The sequence below is a fragment of the Panthera uncia genome, chromosome F2, assembly GCF_023721935.1.
Source record: "Panthera uncia isolate 11264 chromosome F2, Puncia_PCG_1.0, whole genome shotgun sequence".
NCBI classification, from domain to species: domain Eukaryota; kingdom Metazoa; phylum Chordata; class Mammalia; order Carnivora; family Felidae; genus Panthera; species Panthera uncia.
Genome location: NC_064812.1, coordinates 47490322 through 47515926, shown reverse-complemented (window position 1 = coordinate 47515926; position 25605 = coordinate 47490322). Strand labels below are relative to the sequence as shown.

At 35.8% G+C, this 25605-nt stretch overlaps 1 long non-coding RNA gene across 2 annotated transcripts in view; it reads left to right on the top strand.

Moving 5' to 3' along the window:
- The first annotated feature begins 1508 nt into the window (after positions 1-1508).
- LOC125924566 (uncharacterized) overlaps positions 1509-25605 on the top strand; it is an 80334-nt gene continuing 56237 nt past the window's right edge. For both annotated transcript variants that reach the window (XR_007458473.1, XR_007458474.1), the window contains exons 1-2: positions 1509-1592; positions 3576-3719. This is a non-coding gene — a long non-coding RNA (uncharacterized LOC125924566). The remainder of the gene's footprint in view (positions 1593-3575; positions 3720-25605) is intronic.

Below are 25605 nucleotides of genomic sequence, written 5' to 3'. Positions count from 1 at the left end.
TTTTTCTCTTTCCTACAGGGAGAATACAGGGCTTTTTTTTTTTTTTTTTTCTCAATTCTTTGCTTTGGCTGCATTATTTCAGTGTATGGAACAGATGGCTTTCAAATTATTGAACTTGCTCTTGAGAAATGTCTTTGGAAATGCAAACTGAGTCATGAAAACCTTAAGCAATTTTTCACATGGTTTTCATAGAATTAGTCCATGGGACCTAGTTTTGAAAATGGATAACATGATTCATAATTAAGAGTAAAATTCCTAACTTCATACATGTTTTCCTTGATGATTAAATACTTTAAAGGCAACTGAGAAGATCTAACCATATAATGGTAGATCAGTGAATATAAGTAAAACTTCAAAGCGGATTTAAATTAATCCAGGGAAGCAGAGAAAAGAAACTGATTTTAATTCTCTTCAACAAGTCATTCATTTTCTCTGGGTTTCTTTTATAAATTCTTTATATTTTTGGAAATGAGCCTGCCATACTCATATCTGAATAGTGAATAAGTAAGTGTCCCTATTCTGGCTAACCCCCTCCCCCCCCACACACACACACAGTGTGCACCTTTCTAAAAGTTACAATTTTTGTGTGACTTTTAAAAAAAATTTCCGCAGCACCAGACTCCAATGATGGCATCTGTAACCTTCACCATTTGAGGCCATCTGAGATGCTCAGCTCCCGGTAAGACCTTTGTGTGATCTTCCAGGCCTGGCCATGGTTAATTTAAAAAGGCCGTTTACCTGGCCGGTCTCATGGCAGAAGCTGCCCTCGGTAAGCGCAACTTAGTGCCCAGTCAATGCACTGCGGTATTTGAAGCAGGGGCGCGGTTAGCAGTCAAAGACGCAGCGCCCTCTGCCGGTCATACCCTTTGTATATTTGCATTTGTAGCCCGGGCACCTTTGTCTCTGGATCCCTTTATCTGAGGCCTTTGGCAGAGGCCCCCAGGCTTCTCTGCCAAGGCCTCCTGAGAGGTTGGGAGGGAACACTTGGCACTTCACTCAAGTCTGGACTCAGTACCCCAGGGTCCATTAAACTGCGGGAACCTTTGGGGTCTTCCTCAATAACGGGTCAACCTCCACCGCGCGTTGACCTCCCTGGCCCTCCACCGGTGTTGCTCCGAAATCCCAGGAGCTTCTCGGGGGATCTGCAACCGCGAAGACCTAGGTGGGGGAGGAGGAGGACAGAAGAAAGAGGAAGGCCACCCCGGATTGCAGGTGGCAGGTTTGATAAACAAGGGAAGTTCCTTACGACGTTGGTCGCCGCCAGCGGCAGCCTCAAGACCAGAATATCTCCACACTCGCTCACCAAATCTTAAACGTTCACACAGAGGCCTTACCTGCGTCTGCCCGATGTCCAGGCAGCTCCCCGCAGGCCGCATCCTCCAAAAGGCCTGGCGGCTGTGGAAATTCCCCAGCGGAAGTACATTGCAGGGAGGGGGTGTGGGGGACCGCCTCACGCAGGACCTGCTTGCGAGTCCCGCGCGATCACATCCTCGCCATGACCTCCTGCCCCGGAGCAATGCCCGTTTCTTAGAGAAAGTGGAACAGGGGAGTCGGCGTTTTCTCCAGTTCAGACTCCTGCTTATACCGTGGCAGTAAGTCGTTAAAAGCTGTACCGATACTTTCCTTTTGGGCTTGTTGCATTAATCTGCTTCTCTGACACCTGGCAGCTCAGCACTCTTTCCTGGCTCATTTGAGCACCTGACCCACAACCTGCCTTCCTGTTGCTGCCGTAGCTCAGTCTCATGTGCCAGCCAGGTCAGGACTTTGGCTTGCCCTCCGGACATGTACACATCAAGGCCCGGACCACATTAACCTTGCTGCTCTCTTTTCTAATGTTCTTTCCACATTTCAATAACTGCCTCAAATGGGCCTTTTATTTATTTATTTATTTTCAGTTTTCCTTTTTTTTTTTTTTTAAGTACCATGCCCAACTGTGGGGCTTGAACTCACGACCCAAGAGTCTCATGCTCTACCCACTGAGCCAGCCAGGCACCCCTCAAATGGCTATTTAAAATTTTACCTTTTCTGCATAATTGCCTCCTTTTTAGTTTCTCCTCACTTCAGTGTGTGATTGAGAAAATGACAATTAAAATATTGCAAATTATAAAATTATGAGAAATTTATCATTAAAATATTTTAAATTCTAGAGTGATGAGAAATTTCTCATTCAAGTACTTTATAAAATTATAGATGCAACTTGGCTATGTTGCAGTAGATCTAGAAAGGAAAAGAGAAAATTAATAGTCTGTAATCCTATCACCCTCAGGCAATCTTTATTATCATTTGGGTATATATCTTCAAGACAGTTTTCATTACTGTATCTAAACAGTAAGATACTAGTTACAGTGTAACTCCAAGCTTTGGTTCTTCCCACACCCAATATCCTACAGTTACCATATCTTAATGTTGATATATGGACTTCAAAATCATTGTTTTAATGACATTATGATAATCTGTAGTGAACTAATATAATTTGCTAAGCTATCTTGCTAAACATTTGTTTGAAATGTCGCTATTTTAGTTATGTAAATCAATGTGCTAGCATGGGAGAGAAGTGGTACTTAGGAGGATATATAGCATGTATGAGTCAGGACCACAGTTCAGGGTACTGCTTTGAAAAACTTGGAACGCCATAGATTACCACAAGTATGAATGGGGAAAAATGAAAATGTCAAGCCTAATATTATGTAGGAATACAGGGCTATTGTTATATATCCTTCATATTCTTGTGTTTATAACTGTACCAGAACTATTTTCAGATTTTCTCTCTCTTTCTGAAGATTTACCTTGTCTTTAAGCTTTGCTTCTCTATTAGACTGAATGAGGCCCTGGTAAGAAAGTCCCTGAGAATTGCATCTTAACATTACACAATTGACCACCTATCTCTCTTATTTGTTCTTATCCTCCAATGCTAGTTTCCCACATAAAAACTCAAAGATGATTCAGGAATAAACAAAAACAGTTACTTTGTTGGTGAAAGTCCCTTTTAAAAAGTCTCTTTATGCTAGCATCAGAAGAACTACCTTAAGGAAGAACCATTAAGAAGCAAAAGGTTTTGTCTCATAAACCATAAAAAGCCAAGGGATAAGGGTATAAAAATGCTTCATTGTAAATAAAACAATGTAGTACCTACATAACAAAACAATCTTATTGTTTTAGGAGAAATAAAAAAGCAGGAAAAACTTTAACAATTGTTCAAGAAATATTGATTTGTCCCCTTATGGATGAAGCCTGTGCACACTGCCGTTTTCCTGGTCTGTGAGCATTTACTATATTAAAACAACTTGAGGAGCCTGGCTTGGTCAGTGGGAGGAGCATGCTACTCTTGATCTTGGGGTTGTGAGTTCGAGCCTCACATTGGGTGCAGAAATTACCAAAAAAAAAAAAAAAAAAAAAAAAGAAGTAAACTTAGAAAAACAAAGGACAACTCATCACATAGTAAAGGTCACTCGTTTTTAAGTGTGAACGTTATGACTTACAAATGGTGACTAGGAGAACATGAAAGAAGTGGACGTAGGTTACAATAGGAGAGTTAGACTATAATAATTTTTTTCTTTTTTTCCCCCCCTTTAAAGGGTCTGTTCATTCAGGGAGGCTATGAAATACAATTACTTATAAAAGTCAAGACATCTAGGCGTACATTTCCATCTATCTGGGATGATACAGACATGGTCCTACCTAAAAGCCAGATGAATAGCTGAATTATTTTTATCATTCCAGTAAGTTGATACCATTTTTTAAAACTTAGTAGCTGTTTAGTCTCTCCTTGAAAAACAAACATAAAAACAAAAGAGTTTTGTCAGAGTTTTGTTAAGATATCTAACTAGTGAAACGTTATAAGGAAATGAAGACAATGCTTTATTCTCTTCTCTCTATGACTTCATAACATGGGCATGTTTTCTATTTAGGTGATTTTTTTTATAGCAGTTGGGATAATTATACAAATGTCAAGCAAGTACAAGTAAGATTATATCTATGATTAATATTCTAAGGAGAAGTAGGCTTTACTGTTATTGCCTTAAATGTTAGATATTTTTCAATATAATATGTAACCTTTTCTTTCTCATTTTCTTATTATGGTCTACCAGTTCTCCTATTTGTTATTTATAAATGTGGACTTTTCTCAAACATTCTGCACTCAACAGCTCAAACTGCTTTCGCTAAAACTCTCTTAGAGAATAGGGTAAATTATCAAATGATTAAGGTAGGTGATCTGGAAGACATAGATTTGATCTGTGTATTCCAGTGAAAAATCATGAGCTTAGTGCAGGTTTTGTTTTGATTTGACAGCTTGTCAAAGTTTCGTGCTCTTCACTTTTTTTTTTTAGCCAAAATACTATTTAAGACCCATAGAACAACAACAACAAAAAAAAAATTTATGCAAAAAGTATTCCGTGTGCAAAAATAAAAAAGACAATAATACTGATATCAATTAGTGCCTGAGACCCACTCATCAATATGAATACCATTTTCGAGTTAAATAAAACTTAAAAATGAATCAAAATTAAGAGGAATCTTGATTAACTTTCAACTGTGAGGAACATGTATAGTATGCCTCTTAACCACACTCCTCAAGTAGAGTAGTGACGTGAGAATCTAGACCAGGGTGCATACACGTGGGAGGTGTGGGCAGGAGGCCCAGCGGGAGAGTGCAGAGACAGGGCCTGACACTAGCTGAGCAGTACATTTTCCACTCGTGGCTATTAGAGGGGTTGTTGGGGGAGGAAGTAAATTGCCTTCTGTGTCCCCAACACCTTCTTTCCTGTTCAATTCCTATTGTTACCTTTATCACTATCACTTCCCAATACTGACTATTGAATGTTCACTGTTGCTCTCTAAGGCAGGTTAGTGTGATAATGGATGGCTCATATACTCTAGCAGCAAAAGACCAGGATTTGAAGCTTACTCAAGCATTTTCTACCTGCACATCTTTGAGCAAGTTAACTTACTAATGCTTTCTCATCTAAAAAATGAGGGAACAATGCATAACTCATAGAATTACTGGAATATTTTAGTGAGTTAAAATGCCTAAAATGTCTAATTTAATGTGAGCAACTGTTAGGTGTAAGATAATGCTGGTTCCCTTCTCCCTGAAGGGATACCGGTACCCATTCTTTTGAAGATGAAGTGCCATTTTTCTCCCTTGCAAAATCTTTTCCATTTTATCAATCTAGTCACCTGGGATGCCTTCTATCCTCTATTTTCAGGTCCTTTAATTTCATGCCTGAACTATTTCAATAGTCTCTTAACTTGTCTCTGATCTCCAGGTTCTTCGTTCACTGTTGCCAAACTAATCTCTCTAAAGTGTCATTCTGACCCTGTCATTCTGCTGCTTTAAAATATTTAAAGAATTTCTAGCAGACACACGGAGCATTCAGAACTGCTTGCTGACATGGCAGACCAGGCCTCCCCTGAATATGAACTACCTAGCATTTGTTTCTTAGTATCTGTTAAATTCCAGGCGCTTTGCATGCATTTTCTCTCACCCACGCAACAATACAGCAAGACAGGCATTATTATTCCCATTTTACAAATAGGAAATGGAGGATCAGACAGGTTTAAGGACTGGCTAAAATTCAACAGCTAGAAGGTAAAGGAGTCTGAGCTCACATCTGGTTTTATTTCCCTAGAGTCCCCACACACTACTTCCCAAGCAATTGTACCCTCACTGTATATTGTCTATATACCTATATTTCACATGTTTCCAATTACTTGATTACACGTTGGCATCCACTATGAGCTATGGGTTCTTAGCATGAAGGAACTATGTCTTTTTCTTTTCAGTATCTCTTAGTACCTGCCTGGCACAAAGGGACACTCAGGGAAGAATATATGTTGAATGAATGGATAAATTAAAGACAAAAGGAAGGAAGGAGTATCCCAAGACGGGTTTTCAGAGAGGGGCAACCTGAGTGCAGCGTGGGTAACCTCGTTTTGAAAATGAGGAAGACACTAAAAGGTGTGAAAGCAGTATGTAAGAGTCAGACGAGAGGGTAAAGATGAAAAACTATGCCCACATTTTAAGTATTCCTCGCTTCTCTTTTTCTTTCATGGCGATGTCTTGTACTATACTGTTTTAGGCTCCCCCCCCCATATAATACTAAAAACTGTACATTTCTTAAGTTACATACATTATGCATTTTACTTTTCCTCATGTTGTCTTCTCTACTTAGTAATCATTGTGAAATGAATTAGTCTTTAATTCTCAATGGACTTTGTATGAACCAGTGACTTTATTACTTAACAGTAGTGCTGCCTGTGGAAACACAAATAAGTTTTTAGTACCCAACTATGCCATTCAAGGTCTAATTCTGACCATATACAGCATAGTCTCATTCAAGGTTTGGTATTTAAATTTCTCTGTGCATGAAAGTGTGCCCGTGTGTGTGTGTGTATGCTATCAATTCCACTTGGGTGGCTAAGAAATGATGAGTGCATTTATTTCTACATTTAGGATTTACAAATGTGTTTATAAAGAATAACTTCATAATCAGAGAGCAAGTAAGTGAAAAACTAAGTTTAAGCTAATAAATTTAATCAGTCTGGTAACTCTCAGTTTTTAAAAGAAAAGAATAGCTAGGCCCAAAGGGATCTCTAATAAAAGGTAAACTTGCTTAGGGCACTAAAAACATGCAGTGAAAGTCCCCCCCCCCACACACACACACATAACAGTAGACTGCTGTGTTTTAACAGTTTCTTTGCAGATGCCTCCATTTTTGCATTTTTCAAGGATTTGAGTTTCCTTTGCAGTAGAGAATTGTCAACAAACCCTCTCTCCATTCTTCGCAGTTCAGCAGCACAATGATTAGTGGAGTAAGTAAGGCACAACTGCTCTTGAGAAAACAAATCCATATTTTAATACTAGTTAAGGAGAGAAATGTTGGCATTAACCTTAACTGAAAAGCGATTTCCTGCCCTTGTTGACATATTTGATGATAAATAAAGGGCAAATAAACAAATATAAAAAAATATCACATAATGAAAGAAATAGCAATACTGGAAGTAAAGGATAGATTGCATGTTTATTGGGGCTTGGTAATTCAATTTCGGCCACTGGAGTTTGGATTATTGATTATTTTATATATATTAGAACAAGTGAATAACTAAAGTAAAAACACCATGAAGCAGTAATGGTTATTTATCGTGATTGTAAAAATGATTTTATATTTTTTATTAGGTAAGTTTCCATTCTCTTTATGAGAGGTAGTACATGTCTGCATTGCTGTATTATTGGTTTCAGCTGCTAGCCATCTGACAAAGTTAATTATTACATGTCTGTGTCATGGTCCTAGGAGAGGTTCCAATATCTACTGAATTTAGTGTAAGGAGTTCTACTGGGTTGTAAGAGAATGAAATCTTTATGCTTCCTTTTTGCAAGAAATATGATCAGTTTCTAACTAAGGACACAGTGAAATTTATCTTTTTATTTAAAATATATTTATTTTCTCCCTCCAAAAAGATAGATAACACTTAAGCAGTATTTTAAAATTGCAAGCTAAGATGATCATCTTTTATTTTCTTATTTTGTTAAGTTTTTATTTAAGTTCCAGTTAGTTAACATACAGTGTAATACTAGTTTCAGGGATTCAACACTTCCATAAAACACCTGATGCTCATCACAATAAGTGCACTCCTTAATCTCCAACACCTATTTAATACAAATACATTGTTTTGTTACTGGTCTCATATTTGGTGGTGGAAGAATTTGGCTCATTTTCTTGGTTTCTATTCTCACTACAGCTGTACGTGTATGTGCTTGTGCCTGTGTGCATGTGTTTCAAAAAGGAAAGATGTTTGTAAATATAACAAATCATGGATGTCAGTTAAAAGAAATAAGTGGGGTGCCTGGGTGGCTCAGTCAGTTAAGTGTCTGGCTCTTGGTTTTGGTCATGATCTCAGAGTTCCAGAGGTCTAGCCCTGCTTTGGGCATCAGATCTGTGCTGACAGCATGGAGCATGCTTGGGATTCTCTCTCTCCCTTTCTCTCTTGCCCCTCTCCTGCTCGCATGCTTTCTCTCTGTCTCAAAATAAATACATAAACTTTAAAAAATAAATAAATAAAATAAATAAGGAAAATCATTACCAGACAACCCTGGAAAGATAAAAATACCACACATAAATTAGAATGACCATATAATTTATCAAATGTAGACACTCTTGAGAGTCAAAGGAGATTTTATTAATATTACCTTAATATACATGAAAATTGTTGTCTTTATATGTCAAAGTGGTCAAATATTCAAATGGACAATTTCATTTGGTTCAACCTGTAGTGACCAGGGGACAAAAGGAGAAAACAAAGAATGCCCTAAACAAACCGGGATATGCATATACCTTACATTTTCTCCTAGAAATGTTTTAATTCCAAAATCAGGGCATGGCTGATATCAGGTGCACAATCATATTATTAGGCTTGCTGTTATGACTCAATTGCCCACTATGTGCCTGAGAGATGTCTATCACCACCGCCACCTCTCTGCAATCACTGTCAATTTATAAATGACAAACTTGCCCACATTTCTTGTCATACTTTTATATAATACCAGCTCTAGGTTAAAGCAGATCATCTTTTTTCGCTTGTGGGCTATGTCTCTCTTTGTATGCCTATTTCTTCTTTTACTATTCCCCTTCTTCTGCCCACACCCACCCACAGTATATACTGTCCCTGGTTCAGCTTTCATACATTCTCCATTAAAACTCATGTGTCCACTTGCCACAGAACTGGCTAAGTGATTAGCTATACAATCTATTAAATTAATTTCTACTATCATATTAATGAATAATTCAAACCTAATTTGTTGTTCTACCTACACAACAAATATGCATATTAACTGAACTCTTTAATAGCCTACAGCAAAGCAGTGGTGAGCCCAATGATGTTGTATACTTTGGGTAAGCTTGTTGGTGAAAACATTTCTTCACTGTCTTCATTTCAAATCTTACAGACACTTGACTACCAATGTATAATTGCAGCATTCTAATTAATTGTTCTTTCATGTTCTTAACAATGGAGTACACAGAACTGTTACAGTTCATCCAACCTAATGATAGAGATTCTAAGTTCTCATAATCACATCCAGAGTATTTCTTTAATACCATCACAAACATGACTGCTCGTAGTTATTTATGACTAATTTCATTTTTCTTTCCATCTCATATCATTTCTATATTTTAAAATAATTCCCAAGTGAATATTCTCGAAAATGTGAGCCAGAAAAAGCTTAGTTCTTAAAGTACCAAATAAGATGACATATTAGTCTACTAGGGGCTGCTGTAAAACAAAGTACCACAGACAGCGTGGCTTTTACAAAAATTTATTTTTTATTAATTATGGAGATCAGTAGTCTGACACCAGGTTTCAGCACCGTTGGCTCTTGTAAAGCCTCTCTCCTTGGCTTGTAGCTGGCTGTCTTCTCCCTATATCTTCACGTGGTCTTCCCTTTATGTGTCAGTGTCTTAATCTCCTCTTATAGGATACCAGTCATATTGCATTAGGACCCACCCTAATGACTTCATGTTAACTTAATTACCTCTTTACAGACCCTGTCTCCCAATAAAGTCACATTGTGAGGTACCAGGGGTTAGGATTTCAGCATATGAATTTAGGAGGGCGGGAACACAACACATTTCACGCCACAACATGTGGTATTAGTCTTAACTGTTCTTTCCAGTGACCTCCATAATTTGGTTTGAAAACCCATCACATTTCACTTCCAAATCTCGTTTTCAGAAACAGACAAACCCTTTTTGAAATATTAATAAGCAGGATTATTTTAAGGCAGAAAGCACCACCAAGACAATTCTCTGTTAATGCAATAGATGATGTAACTGAGTCACTTAAAGATCTATCTTGATATGTAGCCTTAAAAATTGTTTTTCTTTGGAAATTATTCTAATAAACCAATGTAAATTCTACATATCCAATGCATTTTCCAGATGATATTTGACTCAGGGCAAGAGAGATAGCATAGCAGAGTAGAAAGAACTTTGGTAAAAGGGAGTCCTAGATCTAAGTGCAATGTTACTTATACCCTGTTAGTTAGCAGCGCTCTAAGGCAATGTTAGTTATACCCTGACCTGTAACTGACCTAAGTTTTAGTTTCCTCATTAATAAAATGAGGGTAATTGTATCTACTTCAAGAAGTTGTTTTGAGAATTAAATCAGATGAACTGAAATCCTTAGTTTTGCAGCAGTTATTCAAATAATGCTAGTCCCTTTCTCTTAGTTATTTCATCTAATTTGGGTAATAGTCAATTGGTCCTGGAATACTGAAAACCCAAACAGCTTCCAAAGGTACCTGTCTTTAAAACAAGCTATAACAGACCTTCAGAGAATCTGGTTCAGCATATACAACAATAATATCCTGTAATATAGAGAACATAAATGTATTTTATTGTTTATCCTCTGAAAAGCAGAAAGCATTGCCTATTTTTATGTTTAAATCTGAGAGGAGAAAACCCAAGGTTAGGACATTTATTTACAGATCACCAATAAGGAAATTAAGTACAACAAAATTACAATTTGACAACATCTCCCAGGAACCACAAATAAAAGGAATAAGCCTACTAGAATGTTCACAATCACACAAATTCTCCTGGAGGTGATGTGACCAATACAGAATGATCATTTCTATGTATTAATGAATGAATAACTAGGCTTATATGGGGAGCTGCCCCTGTCATGCCGCATGCTGAATAGGTTGAAGAGGGGAGAAAAAGGTACCTACAATGTAATGATTAGTGTCCACATCCACTTCTGAAGATCAATATGTAATCCTATGACAAGGAAATGTAGCACGAAGCACTTGAACTTCATCTCTGCCTTTGCCTTTACTCTGGAGGATCTATCTTGTAATTGCTACAGAGCTGTAAGAAGATGTTGGTCAGAAAGGAAAACATTGAGTTAGAATCTAAAATTTGAGTACCTGTGTTGTCTAGAAAAGATGTTGCCAAGGGAAAGATTATGGTTTTCTTATATTTCTCCTTCAGTTATCGTCCAACATAGTAATTTTTATTTATAAACATTTGAAATCTGCCTTTACAGGCAGTTATAGTTACTTAATGTTTGAAATTACACATAATATGGCCTAAGCTGTGTCTGAATAACTCACTGAAATAAGTTCTTTGTTTGCATGATGCTCTACAATTCAGTTTTATGTAAGCCTCCTTTCTTGTTTTCTGGGGTTTTTTTTGGTTTGGTTTCAGTTTACTGCTGGTAAGACACATGGGGATTTCAAAACAAAAGAAACTTATGAGACAAAAAAAAATGTGCAACTTATTTCAGCAGAGCAAACAGAACTTCTAACAGTTGATAAAAATACATCCATCCCTTTTAAATTTGTTTTCAAAACAAGGCTTTTGCCTTCAATTCCTACTAAACCAAATAAAGATAATGCAAGCTTTTTTTGAAAAGATTTGAAAACTCTAGAAAAATACTTTAACTTACTTGTGTGGATATTCCCAAAGGGCAGAAGACAATCTTTCATCTCTGAATTTGTAGTCTAACAAGAATATTTGGAATATTGGGAGCATTTAATGTTTGTTAATTTTCTTCAGTGCTGTATTAAAAATAATAAAATTTAAAGTCATTCAACTAGACTTACATTCCAATGCATAAAATATAATATGCATAGTAAAAGAAGATTTAAAATTGTTGAATTTTTTACATTTCCCCAAAGTAGCAAATAAGAAGCAACTAGTGCACTAAAATTAACATTGTAATAGAGTGTTTCTGTTATAAATCAACTGAGAAGTGGCATAACCTTGCAAGCTAACACAATTTATAAGAAAAGATCATCAATATTTCACTATTCAAATTTAAGACACAATAATCTATTTCCTATAAAAAATGTTTGAAAGGCCATTTTGCTGTTCATGTGTAACAGCACTTTATTGAAAACATTTCTTGTTGTTCATTCTTTGATTAATCCTACCATCTGGAGAGAAGCAGTTACAAATGACGTTCATAATTAACACATAACCCAAATATGGAAAATAGTTAACATTTAAGTACTAAAATCACTTGATTTCTATTGTTTCAGTAACTAGCATAATAATATTATTGGTAGAACACACACACACACACACACACACACAATATTGATAAACCAGATTCCCAAACCCTGGAAAACAAGAAAAAAAAAATAGAGATCAATGTACACATTATCTCCTTTTGCATCTTTCTCTTGTTCATTGATTCTGGGGACAATAACAGCAAATTTTATTGATCCATTACGTTATCCTTTCAGATTTTCTTTGTTTTTAATTCTATTTTGGTATTTTAAGAGAATACCTAACAACACATGGGTTACGAATTCATGCTTTCATTACATAAATATTTATTAAAAATTTACCATATGCTATTGTAGGCATTACATAACTAAGCATATGTACACACACATACAATTTTGCTTATTGTTTTAAGTTTGTTTATAAGTGGCTTGACACCTACCTATGTCTGTGTATTTCTCTAGTAATATAACAAGACCATAAATTTCTGTAGAGGAGGGAAATAATTTTGTTTTTTAATTTTTTGGTAGCTACTCTTGAGCATATGGCATTGCAATTAGAGATGATAATTGTTTAAGTTAGAATTACAGCAAGGAAACAGAAATATCTGAATCCCTTAACTCACTTATTCCTTTTATGTTGTAGGTCCCCACAGTGGCTCTATCGATTTACATTTCTTATTGTATAAGTTCCATATCCTTAGAACCACTTTCTGTCATTGATATAATTTTTGTTGCTTTCATCACCAACTCCTGAATGAGAAGTGATGTCTCATTGTGATTTCAATTTCCATATTTGTGATACCTAGTGAGGTGGAACACAGTATTATTACATGCTTATTGGCCACATGAATATTCTATATTTTAATAAGGCTGTTGAAATCTCTTGCCCATTTTTCTAAAAATTGTTTTGCCTGTCTTTTCATATTGAATTATAGTAGTCTTTATATATTCTGAATATAAGCCCCTTATGTGTTATCTATGTTGCAATTATATTTTCCCATTTTGAGGCTTGCCTTTTCACTCACTTAATGGCATTTTTTGATGAGCATAAATTCTTAAATTTTATATAGCCCAATTTATTAGTCTTTTGTTTATGATTTTTCCTTCTTGTATCCCTTAAGAAAAATTGCTATACCTCAAATTCATAAAGTTATATATTGTTTAGTCTAAACACATTTTTTTCTTGGGGCACTTGTGTGGCTTAATCGGTTAAGCTTATGACTTCGTCTCAGGTCATGACCTCACGGTTTGTGAGTTCAAGTCCCACTTCAGGTCAACTTGAGCCTTTCTTCAGGTGAGGTCAAGCCCTGTTTGGGTGAGCTTGTGTCCCCCTTTAGATAAAACATGAGCCCCGCTTCAGGTGAGCACTGCTTCTCTCTCAGAATTTCTCTCTCTCTCTGCCCTTTCACTACACTTGTGCCCCCACCTCCCAATAAATAAAAAATAAACATATAACTAGATAAATAAATAAAAATTAAAAAAAAATTTTCTTTCACATTTAAATCTACAATCCAATTGAAATTGAGTTTGGCATATGATATGAAGTAGATTTTATTTCATTTTTCCCACAGGAATAACTAATTGACCCTGCACCATTTATAAAATTGTCTTTCATTTGTCTGTTTGGACTTCATTTTAAATATTTTCTTTTGATTTATCTTCTAATTCACTAATTCTTCACTCTATTATATTTAATATACTATTAATTTAATTGTAATTAGTTCTGTAATAGTGTTTTTCAGCTACATAATTCTTAATTTTTTGCCCTCACTTTCCAGTTCTCTGCCAAGTTCTCTAATTTGTCACTCAATTCCTTGAAGGCATCAGACCATATTTTAAATGCCATGACTCAAAAGTTCATTATCTGTATCATGTGGGTTTTCTCCTGTTGTCTTTTTGATCTTGCTTTTTCAGTTTTATCTTGTCTTCTACTATGCCTGGTTATTATTCATTAAATGAACATTATATATGAAAAATTGTAAAATCGATTAAGAGCTCTAGTATCTTCCTCACAAATGGATTTTTGTTTTGTTGTATTTTGTTTTCTTGAAATCTAAGCTATAGGCAATAGCTATCTTCAATCATCGCCTTTTTTTTAATTGAAACTATTCAAAGCTGTGGGCTATTTTCTTTTCACTGTTTCTCCAACTTGAAGTCCTAACTGAATGCCAGGATGTTCATCTGGACCACGCTTTTTTATGGATCTTGAACTCTCCATAAGAGTTTCCCACTCTGCATCTGAAGTTCTGCTTAGCTTCTCAGGCTCTTTGATACTGCTTTGTCAATGGTCATCACTTTATAGAGAAAAGTGGTCCCCAAATTAGATTTAATCCTCTAGATTTCTCTTCTCTTCCAGATCGTGGCCTACAATCACTCACTGTGTGATTTTCAAGCAATTGTTTTCTTGTCATATATTTCTAGCTTTTGTAGTTTCTCTCAGCAGGGATGTTGATCCAAATCACTTAGAACATCACTGCCAGGAATGCAACCTTCATCATTGATTATTTTCCTTTTTTTCACATTCTTCATGTATTTCTGATTGCCTCACATAAAAACATACCCCCCAAATAATAAACTCTTATTGCTACAGTATTGCAAATTTCCAGCATCTTTTTATTCCCTCCACATTCTACAAACTTCATATCCTACATTAATCCAATAAGAATTCCTATTTGCTTCACCTAAACATGTATCCCCAATGTGTTCAAATCTTAGTACCTCCATTATGACAATATGCCAAGCCTGTATGACCTCTTACCTACACTACTAAATAGATTCCTCTCTGGTCTCATGACTTTTACTCTTGCTATTTCAAAATCTATCCTGCAAACAACCACCAGAGAGATAATTTTTAAATGTAAGTTTGTTAAGAATACCTTCCTGTTCATACTCCTCCAATGACCTGTCATTTATTCAGAGTAAAAACAAACCTTACGGTCAACAAAACTCTATATGATTTGACCCCTGTTTATTTCCCTGACCATCTCTCCTTATGTTTTCCTTATCACTCATCCTTCCCCAAACTGTCTGGTCTTCACAATGTTTCTTGAATGTGCATAGTTGTTTTCCAACTCAGGGCCTTTTATTCAAGTTTCTGCCCAAATGCCATTTCCCCAGTGAACTGCATTATAAAATGCATTATAAAAATGTGGACTGCATTATAAAATCATCTTCCCATATGCACCCTAGTTACACTCACCTTGTCTTGTTTTGTGTTTCTTTATAATACTTCACTACTTTTATGAACTTACTTAAACTTACTTTTGTCATACAAACTCTTACACACTTTGTGGTATATAATGGTAGTTACAAGAAAATACTCCCTTATAACCTTACCATCACAGTATAATGAAGGCATTTTTAGACTAACCTCTGCCACTTCTCTAAAGATTTATTAAGCATTTACTAGCAAGCAAGCACCAAAACCGTTTATAAATTGTTCTGTAAACCATGAAGTGCCAGCTGTCTGTCCTCTTAGGTAATCTGATGTCTGCCTTTTATGAAAGGCTCATTTTAGGAAGACAGGATTACTTCTAAGCAGGATTAGTTACTCTTATTGTTAGCAATAAGCAAGTAAAATCCACCCAATCAGCGGTTAGATAGAGGACAATTTATGGGCCAAGTTTTTGGCCTTATTCTAAGGCAAAATATAGAGACTTTGTTGTATCCTTACATCCAGAATATATGAATGTGGGTATGTTTCTAAAATATTGTAGCCCAACAAAACACTTGAATACCTTTAATTTCATCAATAAAAGCCCATGGTGATCATTACTAAAACATGAAGTATTTATGATGATATCAGTAACAAAATCCTGTCAGTAATTACCTCTATCCACATATTTCTGACTCTCTGACAATTCCTGGAGTATAATATTTCATTTGCAGCAACGAGCTGCCCTAGAATTAAGGCTTGACCAAGCTAGGACATACATAATATGACACTGTCCACTCCAATGTGAATGAATGAATGGATAGATACATAGAGAGATGATAGAGATATAACCTAGGTTAAATATAAGTAAAATAGTTGTATTCCACAAATACTTCTTGAGTAAACCTTGACCGTTAATCAGTCACCACCTAAGTAAACCTTGACTCTCTACTTTCAAGTTGATTTTCTTTTTTTTTTTTTATGTTTACTTATTTATTTTGAGAGAGGGAGAGAGAGAGCGAGGGAGCAGCAGAGAGAGAGAGAGAGAGAGAGAGAGAGAGAGAGAATCCCAAACAGGCTCTGCGCTGACAGTGCAGATCTCACAAACCGAACCGGGAGATCGTGACCTGAGCCAAAATCAAGAGTCAGATGCTCAACTGATGGAGCCACTCAGGTGCCCTCTTTCCTTTGCTTTATTTGACAAAAGAGTCAGTAATTGTAGCCTTCTGGGAAAGCCTGTTGTATTTATATCTTATTTAAAGTTCATGATGATTTTTCTTATCATCTTCCTGATTTAAACACTTGCTCTCAAATCCCTATTTTTAGAAATGTTTTATTTATCTTTAGTATTCAAAGTCCAGAAAGGAATGTCTGTTTTCAATATCACTATTTTCTCTTATGAAGTTTTTTAAATTTAGGACCATTGAGGAAGAATGCTTAGAAAACATCGCATAAAGAATATCATTTCTGGATGTGATATTCCCAGGTTGTTAAAAACCATCTTATTAAACATTTGGCCACTATAACTTTACTCCACTCCAACTTTGTTCCTGCAGATTTGCTAAAATTCAATTAAGATTAACAGGGATTATAATAACTAGATTCTGTTTCAAAATGTGATTATGCTCAAAATCTCTGCAAGTAACCTTAAAAATGAAAATTTCCTTTGCATCCCTAATTTGAAACACTGCCAATATACTGCACACATAGGAAAAACAGTATAAATATAGGCTAGCTTTCTCACACTGGATTTCTCACACCAAATCCTCAGGATTTACTCATTTTATTGTAAGTTCAGGAATCTCCTATTTTAATTATAATTATATAATTCCTATATATAATATATATATATATATATATAATTATATAATTCCTATAATTATCGTGGAAGGGAAATGATATTCTGCATTTAGTAAATAGGTAATCTAACTATATTACAAAAATGAAATAGATATTTGTATTTTTCTTGGTGTCTTGCAACTTCCCACTTGTAAATAATTTTATAACATTTTGATGTTATGAAAATCATATGCAGCTAACTATTTTAGATATCAAGACTGCTTCCATTATCTTTGATTATCCCTTCCCACGGTTACATACTATTTATTAGACCTGGGGCTTGGTGCCCAGGAGTATCTTCACCTTCCTTTTAAACATATAAGTTTCCATCACTGTACATTAGGTGGCCTAATAAAACCTGTAGTGACATAGAATATTGTTCAACCAGTTTCCCAATATGAGCTAAGTTCTAGTGGGTTTGGAGATAGCGAGAACTACATCTCTGAGCACTTAAGTGCTTTGATGACCTTTAAAACCATTAGCACTAAGAAATTTTATTGCCTTCTTGAGGACTTGGTGAGCTTTTCATCAGTTTGGTTCAGAGCTTACCATTTTGCTCTGTCATTTTTTACTGACTCTTTTGCTGGACCAGGGGCACCAAAACTAATCCAAGCTTATAAGGAGTTATTAAACCTAATTAATAAATAATAAACCCAAATTAAACCTAATATTTTGCTCTTTGGGGGCATAATAGCTGTATTACTTAAAGCTAAAATAAAATAATTGGCACAGGATTAGGTTATATGACGACTGTCTCACATATAAAAATTTCCATACAACTTAGAGAAAATTGGTGTACGTACAAAATAGCTTAATTTATCCAAAATAAAGAAATAATAAGGAAACTCAGTCCTTAATAAATATTAACCACCCAATTAGTAGTAATATCAGTACAATTTTATTTTCAAGATAACCCGACATCTTAAGGCTATACTTGCCTCTTATTTTTTTTAAGCTGATGACTTTATACAATGCATAGAAAAAGATGCTCCTATTTGTAGTCAAATTGAGTTCTAAAAGAGATAAAATAATTATCATGAAGTTAGTGATGTTTAGAATACATTGCAAATTTATACATACAAAAGCATGGATAAATCTCAAACACAAAGTATGAAAGAAAACATATGCAAAAACGTATATTCTGGGGCACCTGGGTGGCTTAGTCAGTTGGGCATCGGACTTTGGCTCAGGTCATGATCTCATGGCTTGTGAGTTCGAGCCCCACGTCGGGCTCTGTGCTGACACCTCAGAGCCTGGAGCCTGCTTCAGATTCTGTGTCTCTCTCTCTCTCTCTTCCCTTCCCCTGCTCATGCTCTCTCTCTCTCTCTCAAGAATAAACATTTTTAAAAAAAGTTTAAAAAATATATATTCTGTATGATTCTAATTTATAACAAATTCATATATGTGCAAAATTAATCTATGATGTTAGAAGTCATTATAGCAGTTACCTTGGGAAAGAGGACTTTATCTTCATGATGAAAATCTTCTGCACTGCAAAGGAAAAAATCAACAAAACTAAAAGGCAACCAATGGAATGGGAAAAGATATTTGCAAATGACATATCAGACAAAGGGCTAGTATCCAAAATCTATAAAGAACTCACCAAACTCCACACCCGAAAAACAAATAATCCAGTGAAGAAATGGGCAGAAGACATGAATAGACACTTCTCTAAAGAAGACATCCAGATGGGCAACAGGCACATGAAAAGATGCTCAACATCACTCCTCATCAGGGGAATACAAATCAAAACCACACTGAGATACCAGAGTGGCTAAAATGAATAAATCAGGAGACTATAGATGCTGGCGAGGATGTGGAGAAACGGGAACCCTCTTGCACTGTTGGTGGGAATGCAAACTGGTGCAGCCACTCTGGAAAACAGTGTGGAGGTTCCTCAAAAAATTAAAAATAGATCTACCCTATGACCCAGCAATAGCACTGCTAGGAATTTACCCAAGGGATACAGGCGTGCTGATGCATAGGGGCACTTGTACCCCAGTGTTTATAGCAGCACTTTCAACAATAGCCAAAGTATGGAAAAAGCCTAAATGTCCATCAACTGATGAATGGATAAAGAAATTGTGGTTTATATAGACAATGGAATACTATTTGGCAACAAGAAAGAATGAAATATGGCCTTTTGTAGCAATGTGGATGGAACTGGAGAGTGTTATGCAAAGTGAAATAAGTCATACAGAGAAAGACAGATACCATGTGTTTTCACTCTTACGTGGATCCTGAGAAACTTAGAAGGCCATGGGGGTGGGGAAGGAAAAAAAATGTTTGAGAGGGAGGGAGCCAAACCATAAGAGATTCTTAAAAACTGAGCATAAACTGAGGGTTGATGGGAAGTGTGGGTGGTGGGGGGGAGGGTGGATGATGGGCATTGAGGAAGGCACCTGTTGGGAGGAGCACTGGGTGTTGTATAGAAACCAATTTGACAATAAATTTCATATTAAAAAATAAAAAATAAAAGCTCAAAAAAAAAAAAGAGAGAGAGAGAGAATAGTTCCAAGGTACTGTGAAGGCTGTTTCTTGATCTGTATGTAGGTTTATATAGATACGTTCACATTTTGCAAAACTCCACTGAATTCTTATGATTTGGGCACATTTTTCAGTATCTGTTATGATCTCATTAAATACTCATTTTATATAATTTTGGTGAAAAAGTAACCAGGAATATGAAGAAAAATATGAATGCATTTATGGCCTTACTAATTATTAGGAAATAAACAAAGACATATTTGGGAAGTAATCATAGACTTATAGAATACAAAGTCTGCATAGGAAATGTAGGCAATAATATTGTAATAATTTGTATTGTGTTAGATGGTAACTAGACTTATTGGGGGATCCTTTCATAATGCATAAAAATATCAAATCACTATAATGTACACCTCAAATTAATAGGCTATTGTATGTCAATTATACTTCAATTAAAAAAAACAACAAAGAAAGAATACAATAGTCTTCAAATATACAAAGTTAGGAAACCTATGTAATTGATAAAGGAAAATCAAGAAAATGTCCTTAAGGGGCACCTGGGTGGTTCAGTCGGTTGGGCGTCCGACTTCAGCTCAGGTCATGATCTCACAGCTCGTGAGTTCAAGCCCCGCATCAGACTCTGTGCCAACAACTCAGAGCCTGGAGCCTGTTTCAGATTCTGTGTCTCCCTCTCTCTCTGCCCCTCCCCTGCTCATGCTCTGTCTCTCTCTGTCTCAAAAATAAATAAAAACATCAAAAAAAAATTAAAAAAAAAAAAGAAAATGTCCTTAAGTATATAGATTCCTTGCCTTCTGCTTCAGTCTTTCTAACTTTGTTATAGTTTTTGTTTACACTGGTATTTTTTAAAGAATTGATTGATATCCCCAGTTGGCATTGTTTTTTTCAATTACACTGTGCAAAGAGGTGACTCTGGCTGTCAAAATTCTGTCTCTCTGATGTGATTTTTGTGTCTTCATTCTCTGACAACTCCAGTTTTCCTAGGAGATCACCATTCTCTCTAAATGTGAAAAAAAAGTGTTTTGAAAGCCCAACATTGAGAAGTTTTTCTTTAATTATTTTTAATGTTTTGTTTTTTTTTTTTAAGAGAGAGAGAGACAGAGTACAAGCAGGGAAGGGCAGGGAGGGGCAGAGAGAGAGGGAGGCACAGAATCTGAAGCAGGCTCGAGGCTCTCAGTTGTCAGCACAGAGTCCGACGTGGGGCTTGAACCCACAAACTGTGAGATCATGACCTGAAATGAAGTCAGACACCCAACTGACTGAGCCACCCAGGTGCCCCGAGAAGTTTTTCTTCTTTGGAATTTGAACTGATACAATTCTTAAAGCAGATAGTGATGACACAATCATATTTTCAGGATAACATTAACATTTTCCCTATAACCATCATATCCCAATATTGGCCAACAAATTAATATGAGACAGGTGAATAGCTATTTAAACACTTAAAACCTGATACTGTGTGGACTGCCTTTTTATCAACCACCAAACTACCTGCTCAATAAATCTCACTTTTAAGACCCTCAGTGTTTCAGTTACAATAAATTATTTCTATATTTGCTAAGTATATTAGCAAAGTATATATATATATATGTATATATATATATACATATATATATATATATATGCTTTATATATATATATGCTTTATATATATATGCTTTATATATATATGCTTTATATATATATGCTTTATATATATATATGCTATATATATATATATATAAGATAGAAATAGGAGGAGGAGAAGGTGTATGAGAGAAGCAGCTTCGTGTCATTAACTGGTACATGGTTTGAAATGGAGCTATGGAGCTAACTGAGGCCAGAGAAAAGCCTCCATCTGTGTTCTAACATAGGGAAACATGAAACTGTAATCAAAGCTTTGAAAAGGAAGGGTTTAAGTGGAGGTCTCCATTGCACACACTGCATAGTGCCTCTTCCTCATCTTCTGTAAGACAGTCTATTTAAATACACTGCTCAAGGAGTCATTTGTGCTGTCTAGACTAATAAAATTACATCAGAAAAATCCAAAACACCTCTCTGCTTTGAAAATAAATCCATGGGACTAGAACTCACCTCCTCTCAAAAGCACATCTGGGAAAACTTTAATTATTTTAGGCTCAGCTCTGTATCCCCTCCTCTGTGAAAACTCTCTTCATTTGTCCAAGGGCAGATGAAGTAGCTGCTTTCTGAGCTCAATTAGTGCCTTTCATACTATGTACTCGTGCTCAGGCACTTCTTATATTATCTCATCATTATTTGTTTTCGTATCTGTCTGCCTTTATGGGATCTGGGTCCAGATAAAAGAGTGATCAAGAATGGTGGATTAGTGTACAATCAGTGTCAGCCAAGTGGTCAAAAATAAATAAATAAATAAATAAATAAATAAATGAAAGAGGCAATTAAATGAATTAATGAGTAAATGAATAATGACCAATGCTAGTTTGCAGGAAAAGTCTATCACAGACTTCAAGATTTACTGGCATCCAGTAGAGCATTTAACATAAAGAATTCACAGCAAATAAAAGACAAAAGAAACATCTTTGTTTTTGATCCATTTGAATAGACAATAAACATATTTCCATTTTAAAGTTCATAAAGGAGTTTATATTTTCCACATTTTCAAAACAGAGAAAGCTTAATTTTAGGTCATTTCCATTTGAGAATCACATGTTCTTGCAGGAAGAGCTTGTCAACAACTACTGCCTGAGCTTTATGTGCTCACAACTGGGAGACTGGTGTCCCAGCAGGTAATAATGCACAGAAGGGAGTATCAGGCAACATGACTCATATTTCCTGAATCTGGTTTCATATCAGGAAAGTAAAACAATTAGGTAAATGAAAATATAGTTGATCTAATTCTTTAAAAATAAATGAGTACATAATTGCTTAAATTTCTATTTTTTTCCTAACTTTATTTCCTCTTGAAAAATAAGTCTCTTTTTTGGACCTATCATAGATGGAAGTACAGTTAGAGACCATATCATCTAATTAAATATGATACAGCTAGTTGTCCAACCCCTGGCAACATCTTTTCCTCTGTCATTTTTATTTCATTTCCTCTTTGCTATTAGCCAATTGTTCTGTACTCTACTACCTATATTAGTTAATACACATTCATTTCTAATTCCTAGACAATGTAATTATTAGATTTCCCATTATTAATTTTGCATATAATATTTGTTATGTAGTCCTCAAAAAAGGTATGTGTGTATATTACATATTAGGCATTGTTTAGAGCTTATCTTAGAACGCTAAATAAGAAAATTTTATACAAAATAAATCTAAATGTTTTTAATGTTTATTTTTGAGAGAGACAGAGAGAGAGCATGAGAGGCAGAGGGGCAGAGAGAGAAGGAGACACAGAATCTGAAGCAGGCTCTGAGCTGTCAGCACAGAGCCCGATGTGGGACTTGAACTCACGGAGTACAAGATCGTGACCTGAGCCCAAGTCAGTGGCTTAACCAACTGAGCCACCCAGGCGCCCCACAAAATAAATCTAAAACTGAATCTGCAAAGGTCATCTGGAATATGACATTTGGGTGCCTTGTATTTTAACCAAAATCTACTATCTGTCAGAAGCATCAGTATACATAAAACACATTAACAGAATCTGCTAAAAATCCACTTTATTTAATCAAGTGAAGCTATTTCCAGTGAGGAAAAAGATCTTCCCAGATTTGTGTAAAAATAAATAAATCAAGTCTAAGATAGTTTCCTTTCACTACCTCATAGCTTAGGTGTAGAATCACTAAATGAATTGCTTCCAAGATGTGATAAAACATATGATAAAACTTGGGACAAAGAATGGAGTTCATAGTTCATCTATAGATGCTTTACCATTACAACCAAGCCATCATCTATAGTAACAGGAAGTTCAGAAGATTAAAATTAAAAAGAAGTAGTTGCAGGGGCACCTGGGTGGCTCAGTCAGTTAAGTGTTCAACTCTTGGTTTCGGCTCACGGTTTCATGAGTTCAAGCCCTGAAATGGGCTCTGCGCTGGCAGCATGGTGCCTGCTTGGGATTCTCAGACTCCCTCTCTCTCAGCGCGCCCCCCCCCCCACCCAAGTGGTCTTTGTCTCTTTCAAAATAAACAAATAAACTTTAAAATTAAAAAAAAAAGTAGTTGCAGTGTGATTCTGAAAGATCATACAGGGTCATCCAATAGATTTTGCAACTCCAGAAATAAGACTTCAAAATCAATTCAAAATCATGTCATAAAAGAGGAACAAAAGAGCTTTAGATTACAGGAATATAAAATTAGCTTCCCCATATTATATATCATGCCTCATGTGATATGATCTGAGAGTACAATTAAAATAGAAAATATTTTTGTCTAAAGGCTCTCTGGACATCTTAATAAAATGGAGAGATTAGAAGCTAGAATATTTAATCACCATTTCCTAGTCACAGAAGTGCACATATGCATTTGAAGAAATTTTCTTCAAAAATAAATATATTGCTTGGGAATGCAAGTTGGTGCAGTCACTCTGGAAAACAGTATGGAGGTTCCTTAAAAAACTAAAAATAGAACTACCCTATGACCCAGCAATTGCACTACTAGGTATTTATCCACGGGATACAGATATGCTATTCCTAAAGGACACATGCACCCCCATGTTTACAGCAGCACTATCAACAATAGCCAAAGTATGAAAAAAGCCCAATGTCCACCGATGGATGAATGGATAAAGAAAATGTGGTATATATATACAATGGAGTATTACTCTGCAATCAAAAAGAATGAAATCTTGCCATTTGCAACTACGTGGATGGAACTGGAGGGTATTATGCTAAATGAAATTAGTCAGTCAGAGAAAGACAAAAATCATATGACTTCACTCGTATGAGGACTTTAAGAGACAAAACAGATGAACATAAGGGAAGGGGAACAAAAATAACATAAAAACAGCGAGGGGGACAAAACAGAAGAGACTCATAAATCTGGAGAACAAACTGAGGGTTGCTGGAGGGGTTGTGGGAGGGGGGATGGGCTAAATGGGTAAGGGACACTATGGAATTTACTGAAACCATTGTTGCACTGTATGCTAATTTGGATGTAAATTTTTAAAAATAAAAAAAAAACCAAATAAATATATTGCCTTAAAAATATTAGGATTACAAGAATCTGCTAAGATATCAACACATCTTCACTTGATGTTTATCCCGGAATGCACGACCTCAGGAGCATTCCTACACTGTAGAAGTTCAAATTAATGCAACTTCTTATGTTTAACATGCCATGTTAAAAACTTTACTTGAAAAAGCATGGGATGAAATAAACGATGGAAAAAGAGTTAACATGACACAGAAGCTTATAATTGTTGCCCACTAAAAAAAAATAAGCCAAGTAATTAAGGCATAATTATATTAAACACAGCAAATATATCATTGTAATAGACCACAGCTTCTAAGGAATGTTACCAACCCATCTTTGGTTAGCAAGTTTTTCTTCTGAGAAAAGATTTTTAATTCCTTGTTTGCTTGTTTTTTGAAGTGGATAAATTGGTCAGGTAGAGGGAAGATATTATCTAGTTTAGAGTTAGGAAAACAAGCATCGCTTCTTACAATCTTTTTCTCTCATTTCCTCCAAACCCAAAGCTGTGTGTTTAAAATTTTGTTTTTCTGTCTCCCTCTCCACCTCACTGTGCTTTGCACATTTACACACACAAACCCTTACGCATACTTGACAGTCTGCCATTTTACACAGATAGGAACATGGTTTTGCTATAAAAAGGATTTAAACTCTTTAAAGAATTAATGAAACTTTAATCTTAATACTGTTTTTCTTGTCCCAGATAATATTCACCTCTCCTTTCCTGTCTTTCACTTTTGATTTTATATGTGTTCCTCTAGTTTAAAAGTATGTGAGTAGTGTTTCCTTGTTAGTCACGCATCAATTTAGTCTAAGGCATTTCTAAAGGCCGTTTAGAACTGCCAAGCACCATATCTGGTGCCAGTGATATTGAAATGAATACGGTATTTTGTTGGTCTGAAGGAGTATCACAGGGGCGCATGGGTGGCTCAGCTGGTTAAGTGTCTGATTTCACTTAGGTCACAATCCCACTGTTTGTGAGTTCAAGTCCCGCACTGGGCTCT